Source organism: Xyrauchen texanus, chromosome 5, assembly GCF_025860055.1.
Source record: "Xyrauchen texanus isolate HMW12.3.18 chromosome 5, RBS_HiC_50CHRs, whole genome shotgun sequence".
NCBI lineage: Eukaryota > Metazoa > Chordata > Actinopteri > Cypriniformes > Catostomidae > Xyrauchen > Xyrauchen texanus.
Window position 1 is genome coordinate 7,712,536 of NC_068280.1, and position 26,879 is coordinate 7,739,414.

At 39.5% G+C, this 26,879-nt stretch overlaps 1 protein-coding gene across 1 annotated transcript in view; it reads right to left on the reverse strand.

The window, feature by feature from the left end:
• The window catches only part of LOC127644026 (B-cell CLL/lymphoma 9 protein-like), a 157,384-nt gene extending 132,593 nt beyond the window's left edge, over nucleotides 1–24,791 (reverse strand). Inside the window, exon 1 of the mRNA XM_052127025.1 lies at nucleotides 24,531–24,791. The gene's annotated coding sequence lies outside the window, so the exon portion shown is untranslated. The remainder of the gene's footprint in view (nucleotides 1–24,530) is intronic.
• Nucleotides 24,792–26,879: the final 2,088 nt, after the last annotated feature.

Sequence of the window (26,879 nt, forward strand, 5' to 3'; positions counted from 1 at the left end):
TGCACAGATGCTGGTGTGATGTGCTAGACTGAGCATAAGCATTGCTGCCATGCATCACAGCACACGCACACACACACACAACTGTAACACTGTCATATAGTAAATCTGAGATTATTCACACTAAACACAGCTGCTAAAAATAAATCCACAAGGTGTGTTTGTAAATCACAGGCGTTAGTGTCGCTGGTTAATGCATACTGTTCACATACACGGCATCTGATGCACACAATATACAGTGTTCAGCTTGATATAATCAAGAAGCACCCATACAAATGCACTTTTCTCAGTGAAGGCCAACTGGTGTGTTGCAGTTATAGCTGGGCGATCCGATGAAAAAAGACCCCGGTGAATGGTATTTCTATAGACCTGATCTTCACATTGCTGGAGTATAATAGCCAAGCCAGTCCTACACACACACACACACACACATACACACACCTATGGCAGATAATACCACCGTTGCCATGGGATACAAGTCTTAAAATTATGTGTCTGCAATCGCAATATTGAGAAGTGTGTCAGAAATCCATTCTTTCTTACTGTCTGCCTAAATATTCGTCAACATGAAGGCTGGACATGGATCAGGTTGAAATCTGGAAGCGTATTGGGAATGAGCTCACAAGCAGGTGAACGATCAGGGCGAATCTGATCCAAGATCAGCATACCGACATTATGATGTCATAATGCATGCAAGCCCTGAAAATTAAGTAAGATGCAGCACTGTGATGTTAGCTGGTCACTGTGCAATGGTTAACAGATTCTGAAAAACATCAGAACAGGATGAAAGGAAATCTTACCATTGTTGTGTAAGTGTTTTGTTTTTAAATAAGTAATACACTACAAATTACTAATCAATGTGCCTAAAAGATTATCTGATTACTTTATCTAATTATCCTAATTACTTTTAAGTTACTGTCTAAAACACTTTTCATAGAAACACATTTCTTACATGCTCATTGTTGCACATCCTTTAGCTGTCACAGAAATGCAAACAGATGTGCATATGAACATATGAATTCATATTTTAAATGGGTTACACATGTTTCTATAATAATATTATATATAATACAAGTAATGTACCTAAAAGTAATTACTTCAATTGAAAGTCAGTACCTGTAATCTGATTACAAGAATTTTAAATGTAACTATGTTTCACTTTTTTACTCTCAGTCAAGCTGTTATGGCATAGTTCAATAACTAATGACAATTCTGTCATAATTTTCTCACCCTTATGTTGTTCAAAGCCCATTAGACTGTCTTTCTACCATGGAACACAAAAGGATATGTTAGGCAGAATATTCATGCTGCTCTTTTCATGCAATGAAAGCATATAGTGACCAGGCCCTGTCAAGCTCCATAAAGGGAAAAAAGCTCTATTAATGTAGTTCAAGTCTCCTGTTTACAGGAATGGAGTGTTTAAAATCGAGGGGGTTGGAACATAATGACTGAGACACACTCATACACCCGGTGCATCTCATTCACGGGAGAAGTGTCATTAGCATTTTTCCCGAAGCTTCCATGGGCCAGTAAACGCTAGCAGTCAAGCAAGACTGCTCTGAATTCATCACTCTCTTGCCTTCTCTCTCTCTCTCAATATTTTTCTCTCGCTTTCTCCCCTCCCCATCCCTTGTTTCTTCTTTCTCTCTGTGTAGATGTGAGCAGCATCATGCCCCCCGATGAGTCACCTCTGTCATCAGAGCACCGCAGAGGGAGGGAGAGACACACAGAGAGATAGACAGCATCTTTTCCACTGCAAAGTCTTTACCCGATCCTTAACCCCCACCGCACATACAAACACACACACACATAAACGTAACAAAATTGTCAGACTTAAAGATGAAAATTTACATTTTTATATTTTTTGCTCTCTATCTCTCTTTCACGCCATCTATCCATCCCCCCACTCCCTGTTTCTCTCACTTTCTCTCTGTCTCTCTCGCTCTCTCAGAATCAAATTTCTAAGATCCAAAGCGTATCGAATGTGCGGCATTTCTTTGTGCACTGAGGAGAGGCGAGGAGCACCAATGCTGCCTGAAATACCAGAGGAAGTTGAAGACTCCCCCAGCAGAGCGGCAAAAATATGGAAATAAATAAATAATAGTATGGCAGGCAGTATCGCTTCCATGCTGCTGTGACTAATCTGTGTGTGTGTGTGTGTGTGTGTGTGTGTGTGTGTGTGTGTGTGTGTGTGTGCTGGAGCATCTGCAAAACACACACATGCTGCTGCGACAACATTGTCAAAAATCCTTCCTTACCGTTAATTACACAGACTGAACAGTCCAGCAGCTTCTAAATCACTTCAGCACGCAAAACACACAGCACAACCAGTGTAGTCCAATTCCCCAACAAATGACTCTTATGAATCAGATCTTTTGAATTAACAGCACAAAACACACAGCGTGACAAGTGTAGTCCGATTTTCCAACAAATGACTCTTTTGAAGAGAGTCCTTTAAAAATTACAGCGTGAAATGGACAGCACGTCCAATGTAGTCTAATTATCAAACAAATGACTCTTAATAAACCAGATCCTTTGAATCTACTGCACAAAACACAGCTCCACAAGTGTAGTCCTATTCCCAAACGAATTACTTTTATGAGCCGGTTCTTTTGAATATACATGGCAAAATACACAGTGGCTACCAGTGTAGTCTGATTGTCCAACAAATGACTCTTATGAACCAGTTAATGTACAACATGAAACGCACAGTCAAGCCTGATTCCCAAACAAATTACTCTTTTGAGCTGGTTCTTATGAACCTAAAGTGCAGTCTAATTGTCCTACAAATGATTATTTTGAACAAGTTCTTTTGAATCTACAGTGCAAAACACACAACAGGACCTGTGAATTCTGATTCCCAAATTAATGACTCTTATGAGCTGGATCTTTTTAGTGAATCTTATTTCCATAATATCCATTTCAAAATCAACCAAGAACTATCTTTGCAGAAATAACACGCCATGTTTAATGTGAATTGAATGATATTTAAATATTATGTACATTGATTTGTGTATCATTTCTTTTCAAATTATTAAATGTATCTCTCGGATGAGTAGCACATCACAACAATACGTGACCTCTGCCAAAACAGCAACTGTGGTTTTCTGGAAAAATCTGAATCCTGGAAACAGAGGGATGAGAGAGGAGGAGGAGGAAGAGGGGAAATGGAGACCACCTTTCCAGCTCTTCCGATTGCTCTCGTCAGCCAGAGGGATTCTTTCCTTGAGACAGGCTGAAATTGGATTTCTGTCACCACCGGAGAAGCATGGTGGCTGAGCATGGCAAGTAAAAATGGCGCTTTAAGCAAGACGACAACACACAAGGTGAACCGGAACTCACAAAAACAAACAATGCCACACAATGTTTACTGCAACTGTGTAACACAACATCAGTTGCCAGATAATGGGTTTAATTTGATTAATCAACGTTGCTGCTGAAAATCATAATGAAAAATCATTGCTTGACTGAAATGCCAACAGTTAGCTTAGGGCTCTTCATGCTATTACTTTTTTTTTGTCTCTTTGTCAAAAACTTAACTGACACTTTTGTGAAATTATTCAAATGAATCACACTAAACTGAACTGCAATGACCCACAAACAGTTTTTCTGCAGATCATTCCAGTTGAACTGGCTGAACTCCTCAGTATAATGACTCACTAATACAGTGCAATACTGGCTCATTTTAGTCTACAGATAGGAATATTACACTGTTTATAGTTGGTCCTATTTGGGTTTAAGACTGACGCAATGTTTAGACATCTCAGAAATCCTTCCCAGTCACAGACCTGCTAATCTTGTGTAGCCAGGCTTTTGAATATCTGCATAGTCTTCTCCACTTTTCAGCTTATTCTGGCCAAGAGCCACCCAATTAGACAGAAAGAGACTGCCTGACCAACATGTAAAGTGTCCACCCATTTCTTTATCTGAGTAGTACACGACTTGGTGACTTATCCTCCTTAAATAAATAAATTGGGCTTGATTCGAAAAAAACCTTTGGTTTTCGTGGTCAAAATTGACCGACCATTGAAAGTGAATGGGAAAGACCAAAAAACAGATTTTTTTTTTAATATACGTACGTCAAATACAATCAATAAATCATCCACAATGCAGAAACAAATATACAGAAATTACAGGGTGAGACTCTAAAACATCCTCAGTGCAAAACATACACACCCAATCACACACAAAAATGATTTGGTTAGACTATAACACTTTTTTTTATTTTTTTTATAAAACCAACAAATCAGAGGAAATTAAGGGGTGAGACGATAACACACTCACAATGCAGAACACACACACACACACACACATAGAGAGAGAGAACCAGGGCATCTATAAATGTAGCTCTACACCCATCTTTAGGTCATTGGCATTACAAGTCATCTGTTGTTTTCCAGCTGATGACAGCAATCTGACACGCTCTCTCACACACACACACACACACACACACACACACACACACACACACACACACACACACACACACACACTTGCAAGATACATTTTTACTATAAAAAGTTTGAAATTCCAAAATGTTTACTCTGAAACTCGGAATCTTCTGTTTTATACCTGTACACTAACTGAATTTTCAGAGTTTTGCAGTTCATTTCAGTTTCTTGATGTTCATTTTGACATTGTTATGCATTTACTTTGCGTTATTACATTTTTATGTTTGAAATAAATTATTGGTCGAAAAATACTTATTAAGTGTCTTCTCTTTGTAACACCATGGTCAGGTTTGATGACAAGTATAATGGCATAAACTGCAAAAGCTGACACTTTAAATACATTTTAAAATGCTAAGCTTTGACAACTAATAGTTTGATAATGTCTAAATATACTGTATATCCAAATGCATATCTTGTGATAAATATAAAATTAGGTTACAACAATCCATTAGACTACACAGTTGGTGGCTAAAGCCATCTACTGGCTGTTACTGGCATGACATGGTTTCAAATCATTTACTGTATATTTTGTTTGTCATCATGTTTCAACTTACAGATGTTTAGGTTCTGAATTTAATTGTAATGTTTGTTTTTTACATTAATGGTAAAATTTTGTAATGTACATATAAATAAGATAAAAATAGCATAAAATGTTGGTACTACTAATGGTATCACTATCATCATCAAAAATGAAGGGTTAAAAATCTAAACCTTCCGGTCAAAAATGACTGTGAATACCAAACATAGGTGCCATTTTTGAATACCATAGGAGTGTTAAGTAAAAACGTTGCATGGATTTTTCCCCATAACTTTAAAAACCTCTGCACTTTGACTTCAGGAAGTTGAGCAAAGCCAGGCAATCAGATGAGAACTTGTGATTTTAGCTAGTGCTTGCCATACTTCTGAGCAATTTGCAGCAGACAGTCAGTGAATGGTCATGGGCATGCGATCTGAAGCTAAAATTACAGACCTGAGAAAAATCGATAAACACTTATTCCAGATTTTATCTACAGCAGCTAAAGTTTTTAAAATACATCCAATTCCATATGCTAAAGGATCCAATATTGGGCTATAGGTACAAACCCTCATTAACGGCATCAGATCTCTGAGAAGCCCTTGGCATAAACACTTGAGTATGCCAACACAAGCCCGAACACCAAGACTATAACCTGAGCTTGAATTTGTGACAACTATAGAAGCACACTTGTTCTATTCCAATGACACAAACCTTATGTTTGAGAGGACACTTTAAGCTTTCAAGTCTGTCTCCCTCTTTCTACTCTAATGTTTTATGTACTGATAATTGTTTGATACTGCTAAAGCAATCTGTTGGTTGTAATCAAGTATCTGTTGAGAAGATGAGACTAACTCAGATGGTGAGGAGCCAGCTAAAGTGTGAGGAGAATAGAGGGGGAATATAATAGGAGAATGGAGGAGAGATGTCGAGAATTTGCAATGAATTTGACTTCCATAATGTGACATACTTCCAAGTGAAACAGATCATTTTATCCATCTGGATTTTATTGCATTGTGTAAAGATTAATATTAAATTATTATTGGTGCTTGTTTAGGTAACCATTACTATTATTATTGCTCATACATATTGACAGGGACTTCAACAAACACTGTAAAAAAGTTATCATTATATATATGTGACGCTCTTGTTCTACCCGCTCCGTAAGGGACTCAAATCTAGGTCTCCGGCGTGGGAGGCGGGTGTTCTAACAAGGAGCTACAGCCTTTAGCGTCAATCGCTAGTGCAACTCTGTAGCGTCAATCGCTAGTGCACCTCTTTAGGTCAGGAGAGTGAGGTTTACACACTGCACAGCTATCTACCAGCTGGCTCCCATTACACTCACCCTCCTAAACCTCACTCCCATCCGGGTCACGGCACCAATGTAACGCTCTATACGGGACTTGAACCAACGTCTTGAAGACAGAAGAGTGAGGTTTAAACACTGCACAGCTATCTACCAGCTGGCTCCCGTTACATATACATATATATATATATACACTCACCTAAAGGATTATTAGGAACACCTGTTCAATTTCTCATTAATGCAATTATCTAATCAACCGATCACATGGCAGTTGCTTCAATGCATTTAGGGGTGTGGTCCTGGTCAAGACAATCTCCTGAACTCCAAACTGAATGTCAGAATGGGAAAGAAAGGTGATTTAAGCAATTTTGAGCGTGGCATGGTTGTTGGTTCCAGACGGGCCGGTCTGAGTATTTAACAATCTGCTCAGTTACTGGGATTTTCACGCACAACCATTTCTAGGGTTTACAAAGAATGGTGTGAAAAGGGAAAAACATCCAGTATGCGGCAGTCCTGTGGGCGAAAATGCCTTGTTGATGCTAGAGGTCAGAGGAGAATGGGCCGACTGATTCAAGCTGATAGAAGAGCAACATTGCCTGAAATAACCACTCGTTACAACCGAGGTATGCAGCAAAGCATTTGTGAAGCCACAACACGCACAACCTTGAGGCGGATGGGCTACAACAGCAGAAGACCCCACCGGGTACCACTCATCTCCGCTACAAATAGGAAAAAGAGGCTACAATTTGCAAGAGCTCACCAAAATTGGACAGTTGAAGACTGGAAAAATATCGCCTGGTCTGATGAGTCTCGATTTCTGTTGAGACATTCAGATGGTAGAGTCAGAATTTGGCGTAAACAGAATGAGAACATGGATCCATCATGCCTTGTTACCACTGTGCAGGCTGGTGGTGGTGGTGTAATGGTGTGGGGGATGTTTTCTTGGCACACTTTAGGCCCCTTAGTGCCAATTGGGCATCGTTTAAAAGCCACGGCCTACCTGAGCATTGTTTCTGACCATGTCCATCCCTTTATGGCCACCATGTACCCATCCTCTGATGGCTACTTCCAGCAGGATAATGCACCATGTCACAAAGCTCGAATCATTTCAAATTGGTTTCTTGAACATGACAATGAGTTCACTGTACTAAAATGGCCCCCACAGTCACCAGATCTCAACCCAATAGAGCATCTTTGGGATGTGGTGAACGGGAGCTTCTTGCCCTGGATGTGCATCCCACAAATCTCCATCAACTGCAAGATGCTATCCTATCAATATGGGGCAACATTTCTAAAGAATGCTTTCAGCACCTTGTTGAATCAATGCCACGTAGAATTAAGGCAGTTCTGAAGGCGAAAGGGGGTCAAACACAGTATTAGTATGGTGTTCCTAATAATCCTTTAGGTGAGTGTATATATATATATGTCCCATATTGGACAGCTATGAAGACAAAAATGATCATTTATGTTGCAATATATTTAAAAACAAAAGGCATTGTAATTAAATGTGTACAGGTTATTTATTTCTGCACTTGCCTTCATATTTAAATAATATCTATGAATTTCTCCTCCCTATTTGCTGAATTATTATTGTTGTTGTTAGGAATGTTCTACCGAGATTTAAATCAACAAAACCTACTTCCCTATCCAAAACCTTAAAACTAAACCTAACCGATAGTGTCATAGAAAGCACATTTTTGAAGCAACCACATAATTTTGTTATTTGCACTTAGTCCACAAGGTGGTTAAATTTTGAGCCACTGCTGTCACAAAAAAGCTCTAAAAAAGATGTAATCACTGCTAAACATTAGGGGATGAAGGTAAAACAGTGAATGTGCAAGTCAAGAGAGCATGTGTAATGAAGATTTTCAGTTTTTGGACAAAAGAGAAGAAAAAGCCAAAAATCTTTGCTGAAAATCTGAACAAAACTGTTACTTTAAAATTCAGTAACAGAGACACTGACATGAGCTCAGCGCTGGGTGTCCATCGTTACGGCCCAGCCACGCCCTCCTCCTCGTCACAAATAGCTATATATTTATGGTAACAGCATTGTGCTTATAATGGAGATGTGCAACTGTATAATGTGTGTGTGTGTGCGTGTGCGTGTGTGTGTGTGTGTGTGTGTGTGTGTGACCACACGAAGGAGTGCAACAGCACAAAAACACTCAAAGGAGTTTATGAAAGCACACTGTGTTGAAATTTTAAATGAAAATACCTAGCCTTACCTAGTTGCCTATTGAAGTCTACATTCCCAAAAGTAAAGAAGCGATCGCTCTAAGTATCAGCGCATTAATAAAGAGTGTTTTACATGCGTATTCAGAGGCTGTGAGGCAGTTTATCTTGAGCCACTATCACATTTCATGGTAAAATATCCCTACCTACTGTTCTAGACTGAGCCACACTCTAAATCAGCGGTGTCAAACAGGAGTCCAATTCAACCCGCTTTGCATCTGGGCAAATTCACGCTTTTCGTCTGAAGCTGGACCAGTGAGTGACACTGTCACAGATAAACAGTTTATTTTTCCCCACTCACAACAACATTGACAATATGGATGATACAAAAATACAAGGAAAACTTAGAACAGGAAAGTATGCTTTTCTCTTAATATGTGATATTTAAGCAATATCACACAATGCAATATGTGTGTAATGTGGCCCTACATAAGCACTGCAGTGATTCATCCGTAGGCAATCACAACAGTGCTGATTTAGGACCTTCTAAAGATGATGGAGGAAACAGGTAGACAGGTATCTATATCCACAGTAAAACAGGTCCTATATCGACATGAAAGGCTGAAATGCTGCTCAGCAAGGAAGAAGCCACTGCTCCAAACCCATCATAAAAAAGCAGTTTGCAAGTGCATCCATCCATCCATCTCATTTGTTAATATATATATATATATATATATATATATATATATATATATATATATATATATATGTATATGATAGATGTAGAGAGAGAGAGAGAGAGAGAGAGCATGTAGCAACATGACCTGTTGATGATGCTGCAGTGTGTTGGTCAGTTTTCTGAAGATAATGTAACTTTGGTGAAATCCATCATATTTTCTCAGAGGAAAAATAGCCATCCAATAGGGGTATTTTGCGGTAGCTGGTGTGCAAGAGTCATTCACTATAGAAACCACAATCTCCTCCGCCATTTTGAACAATATGTCCTCTCCAATGTGGAAACTCCGGTAAGAGGTAAGCACCTAGAGCTTGTGTAATTAATCAGTCTGTTGAGTCTTGCTAGCTATTTCCAAGCTTTAGTAATGTAGTAGTATTATAAGCGATCACGTAGTGCTGTTGAGTGTAAACCCAAAGAAACGCTGACTCACTTCATGTCACCAAGTGACTCATATGGCTCATATTACACACAAAAATGGTCTTTTGCCTCCACCTTAAAATTAATTGTAAAAAGACAGATAGCTCTCGCACTGCTCTTATGCCGGGTTCACACATCCTCCATGAGGGAGGCGTGAGCGAGGCATGAGTGGCACGTTTTTGTTTCGGCGCACATATTAACAGATGACACTCTTTACACTGCAAGCATGAGTCGCGAGGTGACGTGTCACACAGCAGTGAGCGCTGATCCTGTTTTTGCCACAAGGCTCATGCTGAGCTCAGTGGCTCTGGGTGCAGTACAACACTAAAATAATCAGGAGATTATTGAAAAGACAAAAGCAAATCAAAATTAATCAAACCGAACCTATAGTACACTAAAATGTATAGGTCTGCATGCAAGTAAACTAACTAAATAAAAAAATTATAAACTGCCCACAGTTGTCCTTGAATCAGCAATAACCTCAGCTTATTACAACCTTATTAAAGAAAAAATTTTGTGTAGATAACTTTATTTGCTGCACAGAAGTACTGCTGTTACTCACCGAAGAGACGCGGGCTATGTGAACATCCAACGTGACTGCCCTGCTCACACCACACTCACAGAGGATGTGTGAACCTGGTGTTACACTTTAGTTATATATACAAGCGGAGTGATACACACTGTGAAGCATCCGAGTGCTGATGGTATGAGACCATCAGTACTCATGGAACTTATCTCGTCCAATGTTGTATTTATTAGTATATCCATTCATATGAGATGGATGGATGGATGGATGCATATGCAAACTGTAGTCTGGCTTTTTCATGGCAGTTATGGAGCAGTGGCTTCTTACTTGCTGAGCAGCATTTCAGCCTTTTTGTGTCGATACAGGACTTGTTTTACTGTGGATATAGATACTTGTCTACCTGTTTCCTCCAGCATCTTCACAAGGTACTTTGCTGTTGTTCTGGGATTAATTTGCACTTTTCGGACCAAAATACCTTCATCTCTAGGAGACAGAATGCATCTCCTGGCTGAGCGGAATGATGGCTGTCCCATGGTGTTTATACTTGCGTACTATTGTTTGTACAGATTAATGTGTACCTTCAAAGAGCAAATTGCTCCCAAGGATGAACCAGACTTCCACAATTTTTTTAGATCTTGGTTGGTTTCTATAGATTTTCCCATGGTGTCAAGCAAAGAGACACTGAATTTGAAGGTAGGCCTTAAAATACATCCACAGGTACACCTCCAATTAGCCAATTAGAAGCTAATATCAGAAGCTAATTGCCCAAAGGCTTGACATCATTTTCTGGAATTTTCTATGCTGCTTAAAGACTTAGTCAATTAAAATAGTCAATTAAAAGTGAAACAATCTATCTGCAAACAATTGATGGAAAAATTACTTGTATCATGCAAAAAGTTGACAGACAGACAGACAGACAGACAGACAGACAGACAGATAGATAGATAGATAGATAGATAGACAGACAGACAGACAGACAGACAGACAGACAGACAGAGTTGAAGTCAGAAGTTTACATACATTTGAATTAAAAGTAACCAAACACCCTAGTAACCGCATAAATACACCCTGGCTGAAACAGACAACATCGTAGCATTGTGCACATTTTGATAATTGATTCGTTTACAATTATATGAGGACAATTAATAAGAAAGTAAATAGGGTTTTGATTTCATGTTGTCTTTAAAAGAAAAATGGTTAGAGGAGAGGAGCAGAGATTTAGAGAGAAGAGGGGAGAAGAGAGATGGAAGGTGTGGGTGTCTCACACCGCTGATGATTACACACTGTCCACGGAAACGTGCAACCAGCGACACCATGGCAACAAAACTCTTCACTCAACAGTCTAAGCAGGTGATCGGCTTAGAAGATAAGTGATCTCTATTTTTCTCACTTACTAGTTCCGTTCTCTTTTCTTTTCTCCCTTCTAGGAAACGTCAGCTCCTTGTCTCTCTTTTTATAATTGGCAAAAGACAGTGTAATACCATCTGCTATATGAATTAATGTAAATGTTAACACACACTAGGGGTGAAAGGGTAAATTATCCCAACTGCTCTGTTGGTTTAGTGCTGTTCAACACAGACATCCGAATGAGCACCGCAGTCTTTCATGAATCTTTCCAAAATGGTTGCAGGTTTTTCCACTGAAACGGGAGCCAAGATGCTCTCCACCTCCAATCACCTGATGTCATGGGCCCTTCAGGGAGCCCTGAGCCAATCGGTGCAAAGCACACAGTAGTAATTTCCAGGACATTTGGATCTGAGTGCTTATGTTTGGATGTTCTGTTCTAACTACAGTAACCAGAGCCAAAATGGCTCCAGGTGGAGTGGCCGTGACTTCAGCCAAGATGGCAGCCAATGCAGCATAGTTATTCAGGATACAACAGAGAGAAAGAGAAAGAAAAAGAGACAGGGACAGACAAAGACTGTTGCCTTCAAATGCCTTTCACGTGGCTATTGCTTGCCATTTTACTATAAATGGCCCCAGTCAGGATTTTGTGCTTATGAGAACCAATTCCTTGCAAGGATAGGGACAAAAGAAAACCAGTCCCGGTCCAATGCAGGTCTAAAAAACATGATTTGTCATATTTACATTGTTAAAGGGATATTTCACCCACTGGGGGCAGTGTTTTGAATTTCAGTAAGCACAGATCAATTTCAGCTGAAGAACTTTCAACCTACTGACACCTACTGTTATGACTGTGAGATCAGTCATAAGGCGATTTTGTAGGATTTTCAATCAGGCACCGAATAGAGCATCCATTAAAAATTATTTTAGGGTATATAATTGCTTTGGGGTCCAATGAGGAGCACCATTCTGGGCCCTAAATCATCCTGGGGCATCCTATGGCCAGTCCAAATTCAAACCCTGGAGCACAAACAAAGCAGCATATCATATAGCAATCGGCCGTACTGACATCTCACGTTGTCCTCATCCTTGCCCACCATTTCATCTGCCTTCAATCACGGCAGAAGCCACAAGCTGCACGCTTGACTGGGCCGGTCAGTGAAAAGCTGTACAGTCCAAAGTAAGAAAATTGATCTCATATCAGTTATAGAGCTGCTGGGCTCTTTTTCCTTCCTGGCTGGAGAAGCTGGGAGAAATTGCTTGGCTATAGCCATGGCACATTTTTCACCACTTTGGGCAAAAATCCATGTCGATTACGCAGCCAATTGATGGCCTGCGTCTCTTGCTCAGCAGTGCTGCTAAACGCATCAATGATGAGCACAGTGTGGGCGGCAGAGCCAGAGAGACAGGGATGAGAGAGAGAGAGAGAGAGAGAGAGAGAGAGGAGTAAAAGAGAGGGAGACAGACAGGAGGGAAATTAGAGTGAGACTGGCAGAGAGGAATCGAAAGGGAGAGAAAGAGAGTGAGAGACACTTGGTGGGAAAGAGAGTGAAAACAAGAGTGAGACAGAGAGGAAAAGAAAGAGGCTGTTGAATCAGCAGCACGAAACATACAGCACGATCAGTGTAGTCCAATTCCCCAATGAGTGACTCTTATGAACCGTTACTATGAATCTACAGTGTAAAACACAAAGCGCGACCAATGTAGTGCGACTCTTGAACAAATGACTCTAATGAGCCAGCTCTTTTGAATCTACAGCATGGAACCAGTGTAGTCTGATTCCTAAATGAATGATTCTAATGAGCCAGTTCTTATTCATCTACAGTATAAAACACAAAGCGCAACCAGTGTAGTCTGATTCCCAAATTAAAATTGACTTGATGCTTTCTCTCCTCTCTGATTCAGTAGTTTGGTTTCACTGAGAACCAAAGACAACTAGCGTGTGTGTTCCAAACCCATATAACTTTCTTTATTTCATGGAACACAAAAGGAGATGTTAGGCAGAATGTTAGCCTCAAACACCATTCACACTTTTTTAATTTTTGGGTTAACTATCCCTTAAACAGTACTGTGTGTGATTTGAGTAGGATTTACATTATGTGTATTACATAACATTAGCAATATATATTTTGGATTATACAACTGACTATTATCACCATGTTTTCCTTTCTATCAAATAAATGCTAATTTAAATACAGCGAGAACACCACAGCTAGCCGGTGACAGCCTCCCACATGTTTGAATTATTTACGTCAGAGTTCTGATACAATGTTTGTTCCAGATTTGCTGTACTTTATCTCAGCGACCCATCGGTTGTGACATCAGCACCCGACCCAAACGAGACGTTTGGCATTTTGCTAGCGCCTGTCATGCTAATTTGGCTAGCCTCCTCATAATGTCTGTCACACTAAGGTAGCCGCCTTCTCTCTCACACGCCTCATCCATGACATGAATACAAATGTGCTTTAAAAAACCCAAGACATCATCTCTCCAATACACTCCCCACCCCCTCCCTCCATGCCTGCATCTTTGTGTGATAGGCACCTCTAAATGAATTTGCAATCATCTCGGCGACTAGGCACACAAGACTAGCGCACACGTTTCCACCTATTCAAAAAGATATTAGAGCGGAGAATAAATCGGAAGGCCAGGGCATTCAAAAGAGAGATGCTTTTGAAGAGAGATATTTTACATTTTTCTCCATCTTTTTCACTTTCATGCCTCGCAAATCCCTGCTGACCAAAAAGCGCCTCGTCCGTCCGCAATGAAATAATGAAACAATTATGACAGCACAGATGCACATCCCAGAATTAACTAAACAGCCATCTAACTAAAAGTGTTTTATGCTTTGCACTGAGTTATTAGCCATCTTCTTAACACAGTCATAATTTATGCATTGGATATTTGACAACTGTGAAGAATAAATCCATTTATTTCCTTTGGTTAAGTCTCTGGAGGCACATCGCTCCATTCTTCTGATCAAATCCCCCCTCCCTCCATCTCTTCTTCTCCTCCTTCAGTAGCACATCGCCAAGGCCTCCTTCCATTTTTCCATCCAAGCTCTCCAGTCTACCTTTCCTTGTCTCGCATTCATTGGCAGTCTCTTGGTATCTATTGTAAATGTGTGTGGATGGATCTCAAGTGTCTAAAACATGCTGCTCAAGTCTTATTAGCGCACTATACTGAATCACAGCAGTGGAGTCTAGGGGTATACACATTACACACAAGAGTGTTTGTGTTTGAGTAGATGGGTGGGCAGGGGGAGTTGTGTGTATGTGATTATTTATATAGGTGAATGAAAAGTACATGCCGAAAAGCAGAGAATTAAAGTCAATATGAATTCAAAATTGAATCTATTCATTTTCTCAATACATAATTTTTTTACCTCTCCCCTTCAACCACAGTGCTGGTATTTACTACATGTAATCAGTATTATGTAATCAGATTACACAAATCAAGTACTTTTAAGTTGATATCGTTTAAAAATTGTGTAATCAGATTACAGTTACTTTTATGGATTACATTTTGATTACATTACATATCGAGTTTATGCTGTGTCAGATTTGATTTAAATGGGGATGGTGAGTCAGAAGGACGGAGAGGGAAATCACAAGTGTTTGCAATAGTGATGTTTCATCATACGACCAAAAGTTGAGAGCATTTCCACTTTTTCTGCAACACACTCTGACATAGGCATGCATTGACCAATGAGAATCTCGGAAAGGAGGGACTAGTTGAACGCGAAATCAAAAAAACACATGTGATGTATTCATTCTAGGGCTGGGTATAGATACAGATTTACCGATTCTATAAAATTCTGATTCACAAGCTTTTGATTTTGATTTAATATAGATTAATATAGGTATATTTTAGTAAGTTTAAAATGTCCCTTTTACTTACATATGTCAGAAAGTCTCTCCCAGCTAATGCTGTTAATTATACAGAGGGCCTTCTAACTAGGTAAATTATGAAAATATGAATTTTACTAATTACATTTGATTCGTTATTAATCATTTTGGTCACATTTTAGCTTTAAAAAGTGAACAAATCCATGTATTCAATCAGTAAATATGATAACATATTGTTTATATAATTTTTTGTTACATGTTTATTGTTTAATAACATCATTTGTACTATTACTATTTGTAAAATTATGTCTCGGTGTATGACATGCGATGCTATGGCTGGAGAGGCAGTGCCAGGGCCGTCTACGTCTTCTCCACGTCAGAGTGACTCAAGGGAGGGGATGTCCGTCCTCAGGGGGTTCCCTGAGGGGGATTTCCCTCTAGAGCAGTCACGTGACAAGTCCCTCAAACACATTTTTTTACCAAGTGAGAATAAGTGATGGTCAACATCTTCAGCCTAATGTTGCGCTCACATACCCATATTTTGCGATTATTAAAGATCGGTTGTATCGAGTGGTGCAGGACACGCAAACAAAAGAGAATACAACCCAAATATTAGTACCGAAGAGCCATCGGGAAACCCTCTTCCACACGGATCACCATAATCCAATGGCTGGCCATTTAGGTCACGAGAAAACACTTAACCGGGCATTTACGGGGACGTTCTCAGGTGGTGTTTGTCATGCCGTGAATGTCAGTTGGTAAATCCACCAGCCACCCCAAAAGCGCCATTGCGCCCTCTACCTCTGATTGAGGTCCCCTTCGAAAGACCTCAATCAAGGCCCCCTTGTCGGGCCTTTAGAACAGAATGCACGTGGGCATCGTTTCGTATTAGTTCTGTTGGACTATGCAACACAATATCCAGAAGCAGTGCCCCTATGCAACATCTCAGCACATAGTGTTGCAGAGGCACTCTTCAACGGTGAGGCTTGTCACCTTTGGCTGAGAGTGAGAGCGACACGAGAGCACGGTGTCTGCATGTACTGAGTGTATTAAAAGTTGATGTTATTGAGTGTGGTATAGAAGCTACGTGAATTGAGTGTTTGGTAAAGCAACCATCATTACAAGATGCTGAAGGCAGAAAATAAAAAGACTTGACTGAACTGCTTCGTTGTCTCCTCACTCCTCCATTGCCCTGAAGAACCGAACTGTCTCACAGTTATATTTTAGATAGCTGTCTCTATCACCAATAGCCAACGGATTGCCGCTTGTTTTCAAACTAAATCACCTCTTTCCTCAGGCACTTGCTTTCCAAATACACCTTTAACATTCCCATGAGTTAAACGCTATGTTTCAGCTTTAGCTAGTGTGTAAGCACCCTCAGTCTTGAATAGCAGAAGTAAAAAGACTACATACCTGTTTAAAATTTTACTAGTGTAATTTTTAGGGGTGTTGATTTAACGCATTAATTCAGCAAAAATAATGTGTTAAAAAATGTACGCAATTAATCATGTCACTGGACCGTAAGAAAAAATATTCCTTCCATATGAGCAAATTCAAACATGAATACCACCTGTTTTCTCCAGGGGGCATTAAGCAAAACTCCAGCTGTATAGGCAACGTACAGCTCAAACAGACAGAGAACAAACCACACTCACCAACAACACACAGCACAACATGAGGGTGCGTAGTACTCTAGTACTTTGTAATCAGTACCAGATTACACATGTAATTACCCATTTTCACAATGAATTCCTGATTATAAAATCAATGCCTACATTTTTTCTCGTTGAATATGCTATTTTACTCGTAAATACATCACAATATTAAAAGAAAAATGGGTTGCAAATTTTGGGTTTTATGTTGACTTTAAAAACAAAAACGGTTGTGGTTAAAAACATAGTGGTTAAGGCTCAGGGCTTGTAACCAGAAGGTAGTTGGTTCAATACCCTACTAGAACTAGGAGCCATACTCTGATATCCACAATCAGGACATGTTCTTGGATCAACATGCTTGTTGTTCTTTAAACAACATTACTATTGTATCAACCAAAAAGTTTTAGGGGTTAAGGCAGGGCCGTAACCGCAGTATACATTGAGGGGGACAAATCCCCTCCAATAATCAGATATGGCCAGTTTGTTTTATACGTCATAAACTTTGTCCAATCAGATTGTGACTTATTCCTGATGTTGTTTTGTAGCTTTAGGCTCGGTGTTAAAAATGCCAGTGTGAATGCTAAGCAAACCAGGACTAAATGTATAATTTTCTTTTTTTGGTCCGGACCAAGAGAACCAAACTACAAATGTGAACACACCCTAAGTTGTTCCAGGAATAACATAAAGGTTCACCACTCGTCAATGTCATTTGAGATAGCCAATCAAATCGATGAATCGCTGTCCTTTTCTGCATATCGCGCCGCCGTTTTGTGGTCCGTTCTGCATAACGCGGCTGCTCATTTTAGTTTATCGCAGCCGGTTCGGCACGTTTCCCATCCCACCGGACCCCTCGGTTCTCCCGATGGCCAGTCCTCCCCTGATCAGCCCCAAACTGCGTCTGCCCACCGGGAAAATGCCAGATTGCCAGTCCAGCCCTGGTGTCATGTAAAATGAAAGTATCTAATTAAACATGCAAGGTTTGACTACTGTTTTATGATTAAAATGTTGTACCAACCAAAAGTCATTTCCAAGGGTGTAAACTATTTACCGTTTGACTAAATTCGCCGTTTTGAATTGAAATTATGTCATGTAATGACTTGAAAGTCATTCAAAATTGTGAATGTGAAAACATTAACGGAGCTGTTTTCAGCATGTCAGGCTTAAGATAAAGCACAAATGTGTATACATTTTACAGGAAGTGAACAAATGTGGTAATCTGGCAGATTAGGGGGAGATTGAAGGAGCTTTTTAGGAAATTCACTTGACATTGTTTAAGAAAATGATCAATAAAACACAAAGTAGAGCTTAATGTGTCATATATTTTTAGTGTAAATATTATTAACAATCAATTTAAGATTTTCAAAATAATGTATTTATTTTTATTTAATTCTGAATTTTGAACAGCATCTCCTAAGGGTCTTCTTTTGAAAAAGACCATTCTATTTTGAGTATGTCCTTGTCAGGTCTGTGCTCAAAAATAAGCCACCAGTTAAAGTAGTTCACCTAAAAATAAACTTATACTCAATCATTTCCTCACCCTTATGTTGTTCAAAAACCTTATGCTGGTTTTATACTTGTAAAATCAAAATAGCTCTATCCCATAGAATAACAATTTGTAATGAGCAGGAGCTTTCAAGATTCAAAAAGGACAAATACTATAAAGCGTAATTAAAGGTTCAGTATAAAGACATCATAGCAGTAGTCCAAATGACTTATGCATTATATTCCAAGCTTTCTGGGGCCATAAAACAGCTATGTGTTGTATGGACTACCTTTATAGTAGTTTAATTATGATTTTTTTTTTCTTTTTTTTTTCAATCTTTGGATCTTAACAGTGTGGTCAGAATAATTTTTTTTTTGTATGTAAAAGAGCATCGTTGGGATTCTTGAGGATTTTTTTTTTTTTTAAGATTCTAGGGGGGGAATCAGAATCAGGAAATCAGAATTTCCAACTTTGTACTTCGAAAAGTGCAATAGAACCCTACTTGAAATCCGACTCAGAAACGAATGATAAATTTTCACTTATAATTAATCAATTATGCGGCTGTGGCTCAGGTTGGTAGAGCGAGTCGGCCACTAATCACAGGGTTGGTGGTTCGATTTCCAGCCCACATGACTCTACTTGTCGAAGTGTCCTTGGGCAAGACACTGAAACCCAAGTTGCTCCCAATGGCAGGCTAGCGTCTTGCACGGCTGCTCTGCCGTCATTGGTGTGTGAGTGTGAGTTTGTGTTTGTGTGTGAATGGATGAATAGGACACAGTGTGAAGCACTTTGGTAACCGCTAAAGTTAAAAAGGCGCAATATAAGTGCAGACCATTTACCATTTTTACCAATGAGTCAACATTCAAACAGTACATATTTGCCATTTGCAGAGACAGGTGCAAAACATGGTAAATAATCCTTAATGGTGACAATTGTACACTTCAAATTGCTAGCATTGTCATTTTGTTTCTATACACATAATTTACACCGAGCATCGGGCAACAAAATGCTTTATGGCTGGAAGTTGGAATACTAGGAACAAGTAGGAAGTTTCCACATCTGACTTTGAATGGAACTCATAAAAGTTCCATAATAAGGCGGGGCTTGTACGTTATTCTTATCAACCTGTCATTTCCCTCTGATTTTAGGGGTAGTTATTTGCTAGGGTTTTATTTTTGGGGTTAGGGTTTTTTGACAGAAATGTTGCTCCAAGAGCAAAACAAATGAGCAAAAGAAAAGAAAAGGATCATTTAAGCTGCAAAGTTAAAAGGAAAAGATAAACTCACAATCTCTGCCTGCATGAGTAAATGTTTTCAATGCTTTTAAAACATGATTATTGAGGCTCACAAACCTCTGTAATTTTTATTCCACTTGACTTTCAGTTTGCGTGTAATTGATATAAAACTCAGGGGACATGTATAACAACGATGTTCACATTAATAAAACACCATTTTCACATTGCCCTGTTCCATATTAAATATCATAAAAAAGCATTAAACGCTGTTGGAATTTAACATTAACTATTCAGTATCACATCAAAAGTATTAAATACAAAAAACCTATTTATACATAAATTAAATTTTAAAAGAGATTTCTTGCAATTGTAGGGGTCCTCAGCTAAAGCAAAAAGCTAAACCCATAACAGACCATGTGTTCACCACTGTAGATATCATTAATTTATATAATACTAATATATCAACCTACTGGGAATTTGCTTTGCACTTATAAATGAACTGTTAACCACTAAAGTAACACAAGTGGTAAAACAAATGGCACTTGATTACTTTATTAAGACTAGAGTGACCTCAATAAAACACCCCATTGTACATAACTGATATGGAACGTTAAGAAGAATCATAAATATTTCAATCAAATATGATGGGTCACACAGGAACTTCTGTGAATGCTCAATGCCCAAATATTATTTTTACCGCAATTTTAGCAGTAGTTTTTTTTAAATTAAGGGTCAATATTTGGTTGGATTTGGATTTTATTTTCAAGGGTATTTTTACCATTATGTGGGAAGTTTTGTTACAAACATAGAATATATAACAAACTTTCTCAACTGATTATTTTAAATACTTCAATTTCATCAATTCATTAACACAAATTCTCATGATTGAAAAAATCGTTTCAGCGATGCATCGCGATTCATACTCAAACGATTCTGAATCGATTCTCAAAAGAATCAGAATCGATTCTGAGTTCAGTTTAAATCACGGCAGAGCAGTTGTGCGCGCCAAAGTCATGTGGAAAAAAGATTCGAGTTAAGTGCATACACAAAAGTCAAGAACACAAACACGACTATTTGCACACCAGCTGTATCAAACACGTGGCAATTTGTGCCCGAATGAAACTACATTCCCGAAATTCTTACTCAAACCCACTCACATAGCAACGGGAGAGTTTATTCGCGATAAAAAGCCAACAAACAACATGAAAGACGAGCTCGCACCCATAATTGAACTGATTTGCACACAACGGATAAAACACAGAAAGAAAATAATGACGAGGCAGCGGTTCGGGAGATGTTGGTGATGTTTTTATTTAATAATTTTTTTCATACTGAATGTGAAAGACCAGTTTATGTAATGTGACTCGTTCTGATTTTTAAAACAATTGTTAAATAAAAAGCTGAAAGGGAAAAAAATAGAGAGTAAAAAAATATTTTTAAGAAACTGAAAAAAGAAAGATATTGAAAGACAAGATGCATCGTGATGCATTGAGAATCGCTTTATAATCGAATCGTTACCCTTTGAATCGTAATCGAATCGTGAGGCCAGTGAAGATTCACACACCTCTATTAATTTTTGACAAGCCTGATCTCATGAAAATTCTGTGAGCATAGCCAAATTTTTCCAAATGCCCCAGTAGTTTCCGATTGAATTGTCCAACGGGGGGCGCCAAAAGCGAGTTAAATTATGTCGTAATCAGACAAAGCTTTTAAGGTGAATTTTAGATTGATGTATAAATTAGTAAAACATACCTCCTTTAACTAAAACTGTAACCTAACCCTAATCAATATTGTTTTAAAAGCAAATGATTGCTAACAAAACAGACATTCTTACCCTTAACCAACACCTAAACTAAACCAATAGTGTTTTGATTTGACATGAAAAGCACATTTTCTGAAGCAACCACGTCATTTTGTGTCGTTTCTATGACACTTTCGTCTCATGTGTCAGCCAACATCTTGGCTGGGCTTTGAATGGCGATCTTTTAAGTTCAAAATCCAACATTCTATCAGGTGAGCTACAGCAGTAGTTAATCACATTGGAATAAGTGTGTAAATGTAGGTGAATCTGTAATAGAAGTGTTAATAAAACACAAAGTTGTTGTAGCGCCTCTAGTGTTCATTTTACCAGGAAATTGCGACAAAACATAGAGCGAGGCACGTTAAGGTGCGTACACACTGCCAGCGACTTTGCAAATGCCGGTCTGTCTGGGTCCATAAAATCCCCGCGATCTCAGATACACCTTTCCACGCAGTATTTTTCTTAAAAATGTCCTTGCACGTGGGAAGAGACATATCATAGAGCACTGGAAAATTTCTAACAGCAAGAATTAGCCTTTCATCCATCTTTCCGTTACTGCAGGAGCTGAGAGAGAGAGAGAAGGATCACATGAGCTCTCCCGTAGTCTCTCCTATTGGCTGTCGCTTCTGTTAGTCGCTCCAAAGTTGAAAGTTGCGTACACACTGCCAGCGACATCGCGCGCGACCGACTCAATACCATTCGTTTTCAATGCGACAGCGACTTCTGGCGACACGAGCTGTCGCGACCATTGGCGCTAGATGTGGGCGTGTCCAGCGATGCAACAAAGTTGAGAAAAGTTCAACTTTGGAGCGACTAACAGAAGCGACAGCCAATAGGAGAGACGACGGGAGAGCTCACCTGATCCTTCTCTCTCTCTCTCTCTCAGCTGCTGCAGTAACGGAAAGATGGATGAAAGGCTAATTCTTGCTGTTAGAAATTTTCCAGTGCTCTATGATATGTCTCTTCCCACGTACAAGGACATTTTTAAGAAAAATACTACGTGGAAAGGTGTATCTGAGATCGCAGGGATTTTATGGACCCAGACAGACCGGCATTTGCATTTTCGCCGCAGATAAACAGCCGCTCTGGCAAACAGCACACCATGTTTCTCATTCATCTTTGATATAAAGCATTTTATGTACTGATTCCATTTATATTTCAACACATTCTCACACCCCAACTCGTCACATACGGACGCTCGGGCAGGACCCCTTGGCGTCACTTATTGACGCGCTGGGTGTACCTTTGGCGTCATTTAACGACGCGTCCGGTTTTGCAACATAAAAAAACCAGTTGGAGGGCCATTGTAGCCTATTCCTTTTTATTTTTATTTATTGCGGTCTCGACTCTCGACCCATTCGCGGCGTGAGCTTACCCAAGACGTGAAATTTCAACGCTACAACGCTCCGGTTCAGAGATACGTAGAATGGCGTCATTTTACGATCAAAAAACAGTTGGAGGGCCATTGTAGCCTATTCCTTTTATTTTTATTTATTGCGGTCTCGACTCTCGACCCATTCGCAGGGCGTGAGCTTTTACCCAAGACGTGAAATTTCAGCGCTACAACGCTCCGGTTCAGAGCATGCATAGAAGTCTATCCGGACTCGACCCCTGCGCTGAGCTTTACCAGACGAAATTCAGCGACGCCGTAGAGTGAAGGTCATACCCGCGCTCGACGCCAAGGTATACGCAAATGCTGAAACTGCCCGGAGCATCCGTATGTGACGAGTTGGGGTGAGAATGTGTTGTATATTTAGTCTTTTCCCTCCAAAATGTTTGTTTTTAGTGGCAAGAAAAGAGATTCGCTGTCAACAGCAATGGAATGACATCCGTGAATGTCATTTATAAATTTTATTAGGCAACCAGTAGTGGGAACACCCACTAGCGACTTCACCGCCAGCCACTGGCGACCTGCAGCGACAAAGTCGCTGGCAGTGTGTATGCACCTGAACTTTTCTCAGCTCATCCGATCTTAATTTATCGTACTTTTTCTTATTTAGAGTCATAAATATCAATTTTCAAAAAACATTTCAATAATAAATTATTCAAACATGTAAATAAACCATAAATAACCATAATGTCATCAATTATTCAGTAATTGCCCAAATCACTAGAGCTTTATGAAAAAGAGTATTTTAAAAGCTTCACATTACAAGATCACAGTCTATATCCTGCATCCTATAGATATGAGAGGTATCATGGGAAACTTAGTTCTTATAACTCTTGTATTGGTATGTAAGAGACAGAAAAAATCCTTGGTTTTCTTTGTTTTGGAATGCTTTTGTCACATTTTCCCCAGAATTTTGACTTAATGTAAGTCTGATTTAAACTGATATAAACACTTTGAACAGAAACAGAGAAATTGCATATGTGTGTCACACCGTAGATGATTGGATAACCTTTAGTGTGTAGAGAGAGAGAGAGAGAGAGACAGAGAGGTTTTTGGAACAGCTGGTAGTGTAAAAGCAGTCTGCTACCACCATGGTGGGCACAGACTGAGAAACCCCCAAGGCAGATTAGAACCACCCCCCAAAAACACACACACGCCGCTCCAGTCATTGCACATTTCACTCACTGCCGAGAGTGACAATCACATACAAACAGACATCTTCCTCGAATATCTAGAGCCCCATTCTGCACAATAATGAGAGGAGAGGAGAGGTTTTACTGGCATGGAGGGCAATTCAGTTCCAGACTATCCAATGACACATTCCACACCATCCACTCCCCTCTCTCCCCCTACTCTTTCCATATATCCATCTCTCTTTCATACACACATATGCACAGACATGGTTTTTTAAGGACTAAGAATAACGATATACACACAGCTGGTGGGCAATAGGACTGAAAGCTTTTACACACTCACGTACACACCGGCCAGAAATAGCCATAATAATAATAATAATAACAACACCATGCCATTTCAAAACCCCTCGATTGACCAACTTCAGCTCCAACTCTACATCTCCCACCCCCCTCAAACAAAAAAGAAGAAAAAAGTGACAGAGTAAGGCAAGGGGGGAAAAACACAGAGATACAGTATACTCACCCCTCTCTTTTTTCTCTCTCTCTCACTCTATCAGCCCTTGTGTATAAGCGTCTCCTCCTCCTCTTTCGCTCCTTTTTCTCCTTTCCTCTTTGCCCTCTCACACACAGCGGCCATACAAAAACACGCTCAGGATCATTTGGGTTTTCATCCTTTGTTTCTTCTCTTATTTCTCTCCAGGCTTTTGTACCCCTCCCTTTTGTCCGTGCTGGCCCAAAAAGTGCACACACATCCACACAAAGGGCTGCTCTTGCCTGCAGTCCCCGGTCCCCTTCAGCATCTAGACACTAGGACAACATCAAAGCAACTTGGGGGGAACACTTCAGGGGCCTATTGTCTCCGGCATGATAGTTTTTTCTCGCCTCTGTCCCCCCTTCGCATTTGAAGGCACTTGGTATGGTCCAGGCATTCAAGCCAAGCAGCTTTCACACATGCCGGGGAAGCTTGTCTCAGGCAATTGCTGACAAGCTACAAACAAGGCAGCCATCCCCCTACCCTGTACACACACACACTTGTGTGTTAACATCTTCTTTCTCTTGCAGAGTCTCAAAACCTCTTACCAGTTGCTCTTGATCCCACCAGCATCATTCACCCCCTTTTTCCCTATTCTGCTTGTTGTGGAAGCTACAAGCCACTCATAATTTAAAGTAGTACCTAAAAACATGAAAAACTAGCCTGTATTAGGAGGCAATGTAAAAGTTATCTGGCACAAAATAATTAAAAGGATTGTTCTCCCAAAAAAGTAAAGTCTTTCATCAATTACTCACCCTCATGCCATCCCAGATGTGCCTGACATTCTTTCTTCTGCGGAACTCAAATTAGGTTTTTAGAAGAATATCTCACCCCTGTCCCTTTCGTTCACAAATCTAAAGGTGTCCTTTTAAGCGGAGGTGCCTTTAAGAGCGTAGAGATTTAAGTGGAGGTGTCTTTGCTACAGCACAACCCCCACCCCCGCTCAACAACTATTGCCACACTGTTGTTTGTGTTCTGCAGAAAAAAAAGAAAGTCATAGACATCAGGGATGGCATGAGGTGAGTAAATGATCAGAGAATTTTAATTTTTAGGTGAAATATTCCTTTAAGGCTATCAATATATTTCCCTTAGCATTAAACTTAGAGTCGACACATAAATGTAAATAGTGTCGTCATTTACTCACCCTCATTTCATTCTAAAACTGTATGACTTTCTTACTTCTGTGGAACAGAACAAGATACTTTTTTAGAATGATGCGCGTGCTCTGTTTTCCTTACCATAAGTGAATGGTGATTGAAGGTGTCAGTCCCTAACATTCTGTGCTTGACATCTCCTTATTTTCCACAGAAGAAAGTCATATGATTTTATAGAAGCAAATTTCATGCTTATTGCTCTTGATTTGATGTAACAAATAAAACCTAAAAATGGGTCTTTAATTCAGTTATTTGTGTCCTGTTTCTTCATGTGGCACATTTTAAGACAAACATTCAAATATATAAGTACTGTATGTAAGAAATTCCCATTGGGTTTAAATCCCTGGTAACATCTTAAATAAATGACCTCAGTTCGAGTTTTCAAAATGAATCGCGTGGACGCGCCACACAGGATCACGTGATTACAAACAGAGACTTTTCGACCCTTTGAGTGGTGTCACTTCCCACAGTGCCATTCATGGGTGCAAAAAAATGCTGTTTGGAGTTCGCTTGTATAATGCCATGCAAGGAGTTCAAGAAACACAACTGAGCGATGATAAGTGAATCAGGTTTTGAACCAGTTAATTAAGAAGCACCGTTTAAATGAACTGATTCCCTAAAAATGAATCTGACTTCCTATCTCAACAAGAAAATGAGATTCTAGTGAGAGTTTGATTATTGCCTTTGCTCACTCGGCTGCAAGGCTGGTTGTGCAAAATACTGTCCTGTTTTTGTGTCTGTCCATGCTGTTTTTCAATTGTTTTCCAGTGTACACATGCACTAGACGGAGGTTTTTGACCATTGCAAAGTATCTTGGTTTTTTTGAGCATCTCATGCAAGAGCACCATGTTTTTTGACATCTTGTCAGGTTAAAAATAATTCAACTTTTACTTTTTTTTTTTTACTTAAATGACTAATATTGGCATTATATTCATGTTGTTTAGCCATAGGGGAACTGGCCCCCACAGTTATTTTTCTCCATTAAACAACATCTTATGGAGATTTCTGTTCCTTGCCACAGACACCTTCGGCTTGCTCACTGGGGTTCTAAATACAATTATTATATAATTACTTATTTTTATACACAATTTACAATCTTATTTAATCAAACTACACAATGATGACTAAGACATTATAGATATTACAGTCTCATTTTCTGTTAAAGCTGCTTTGTACAATGTGTGCT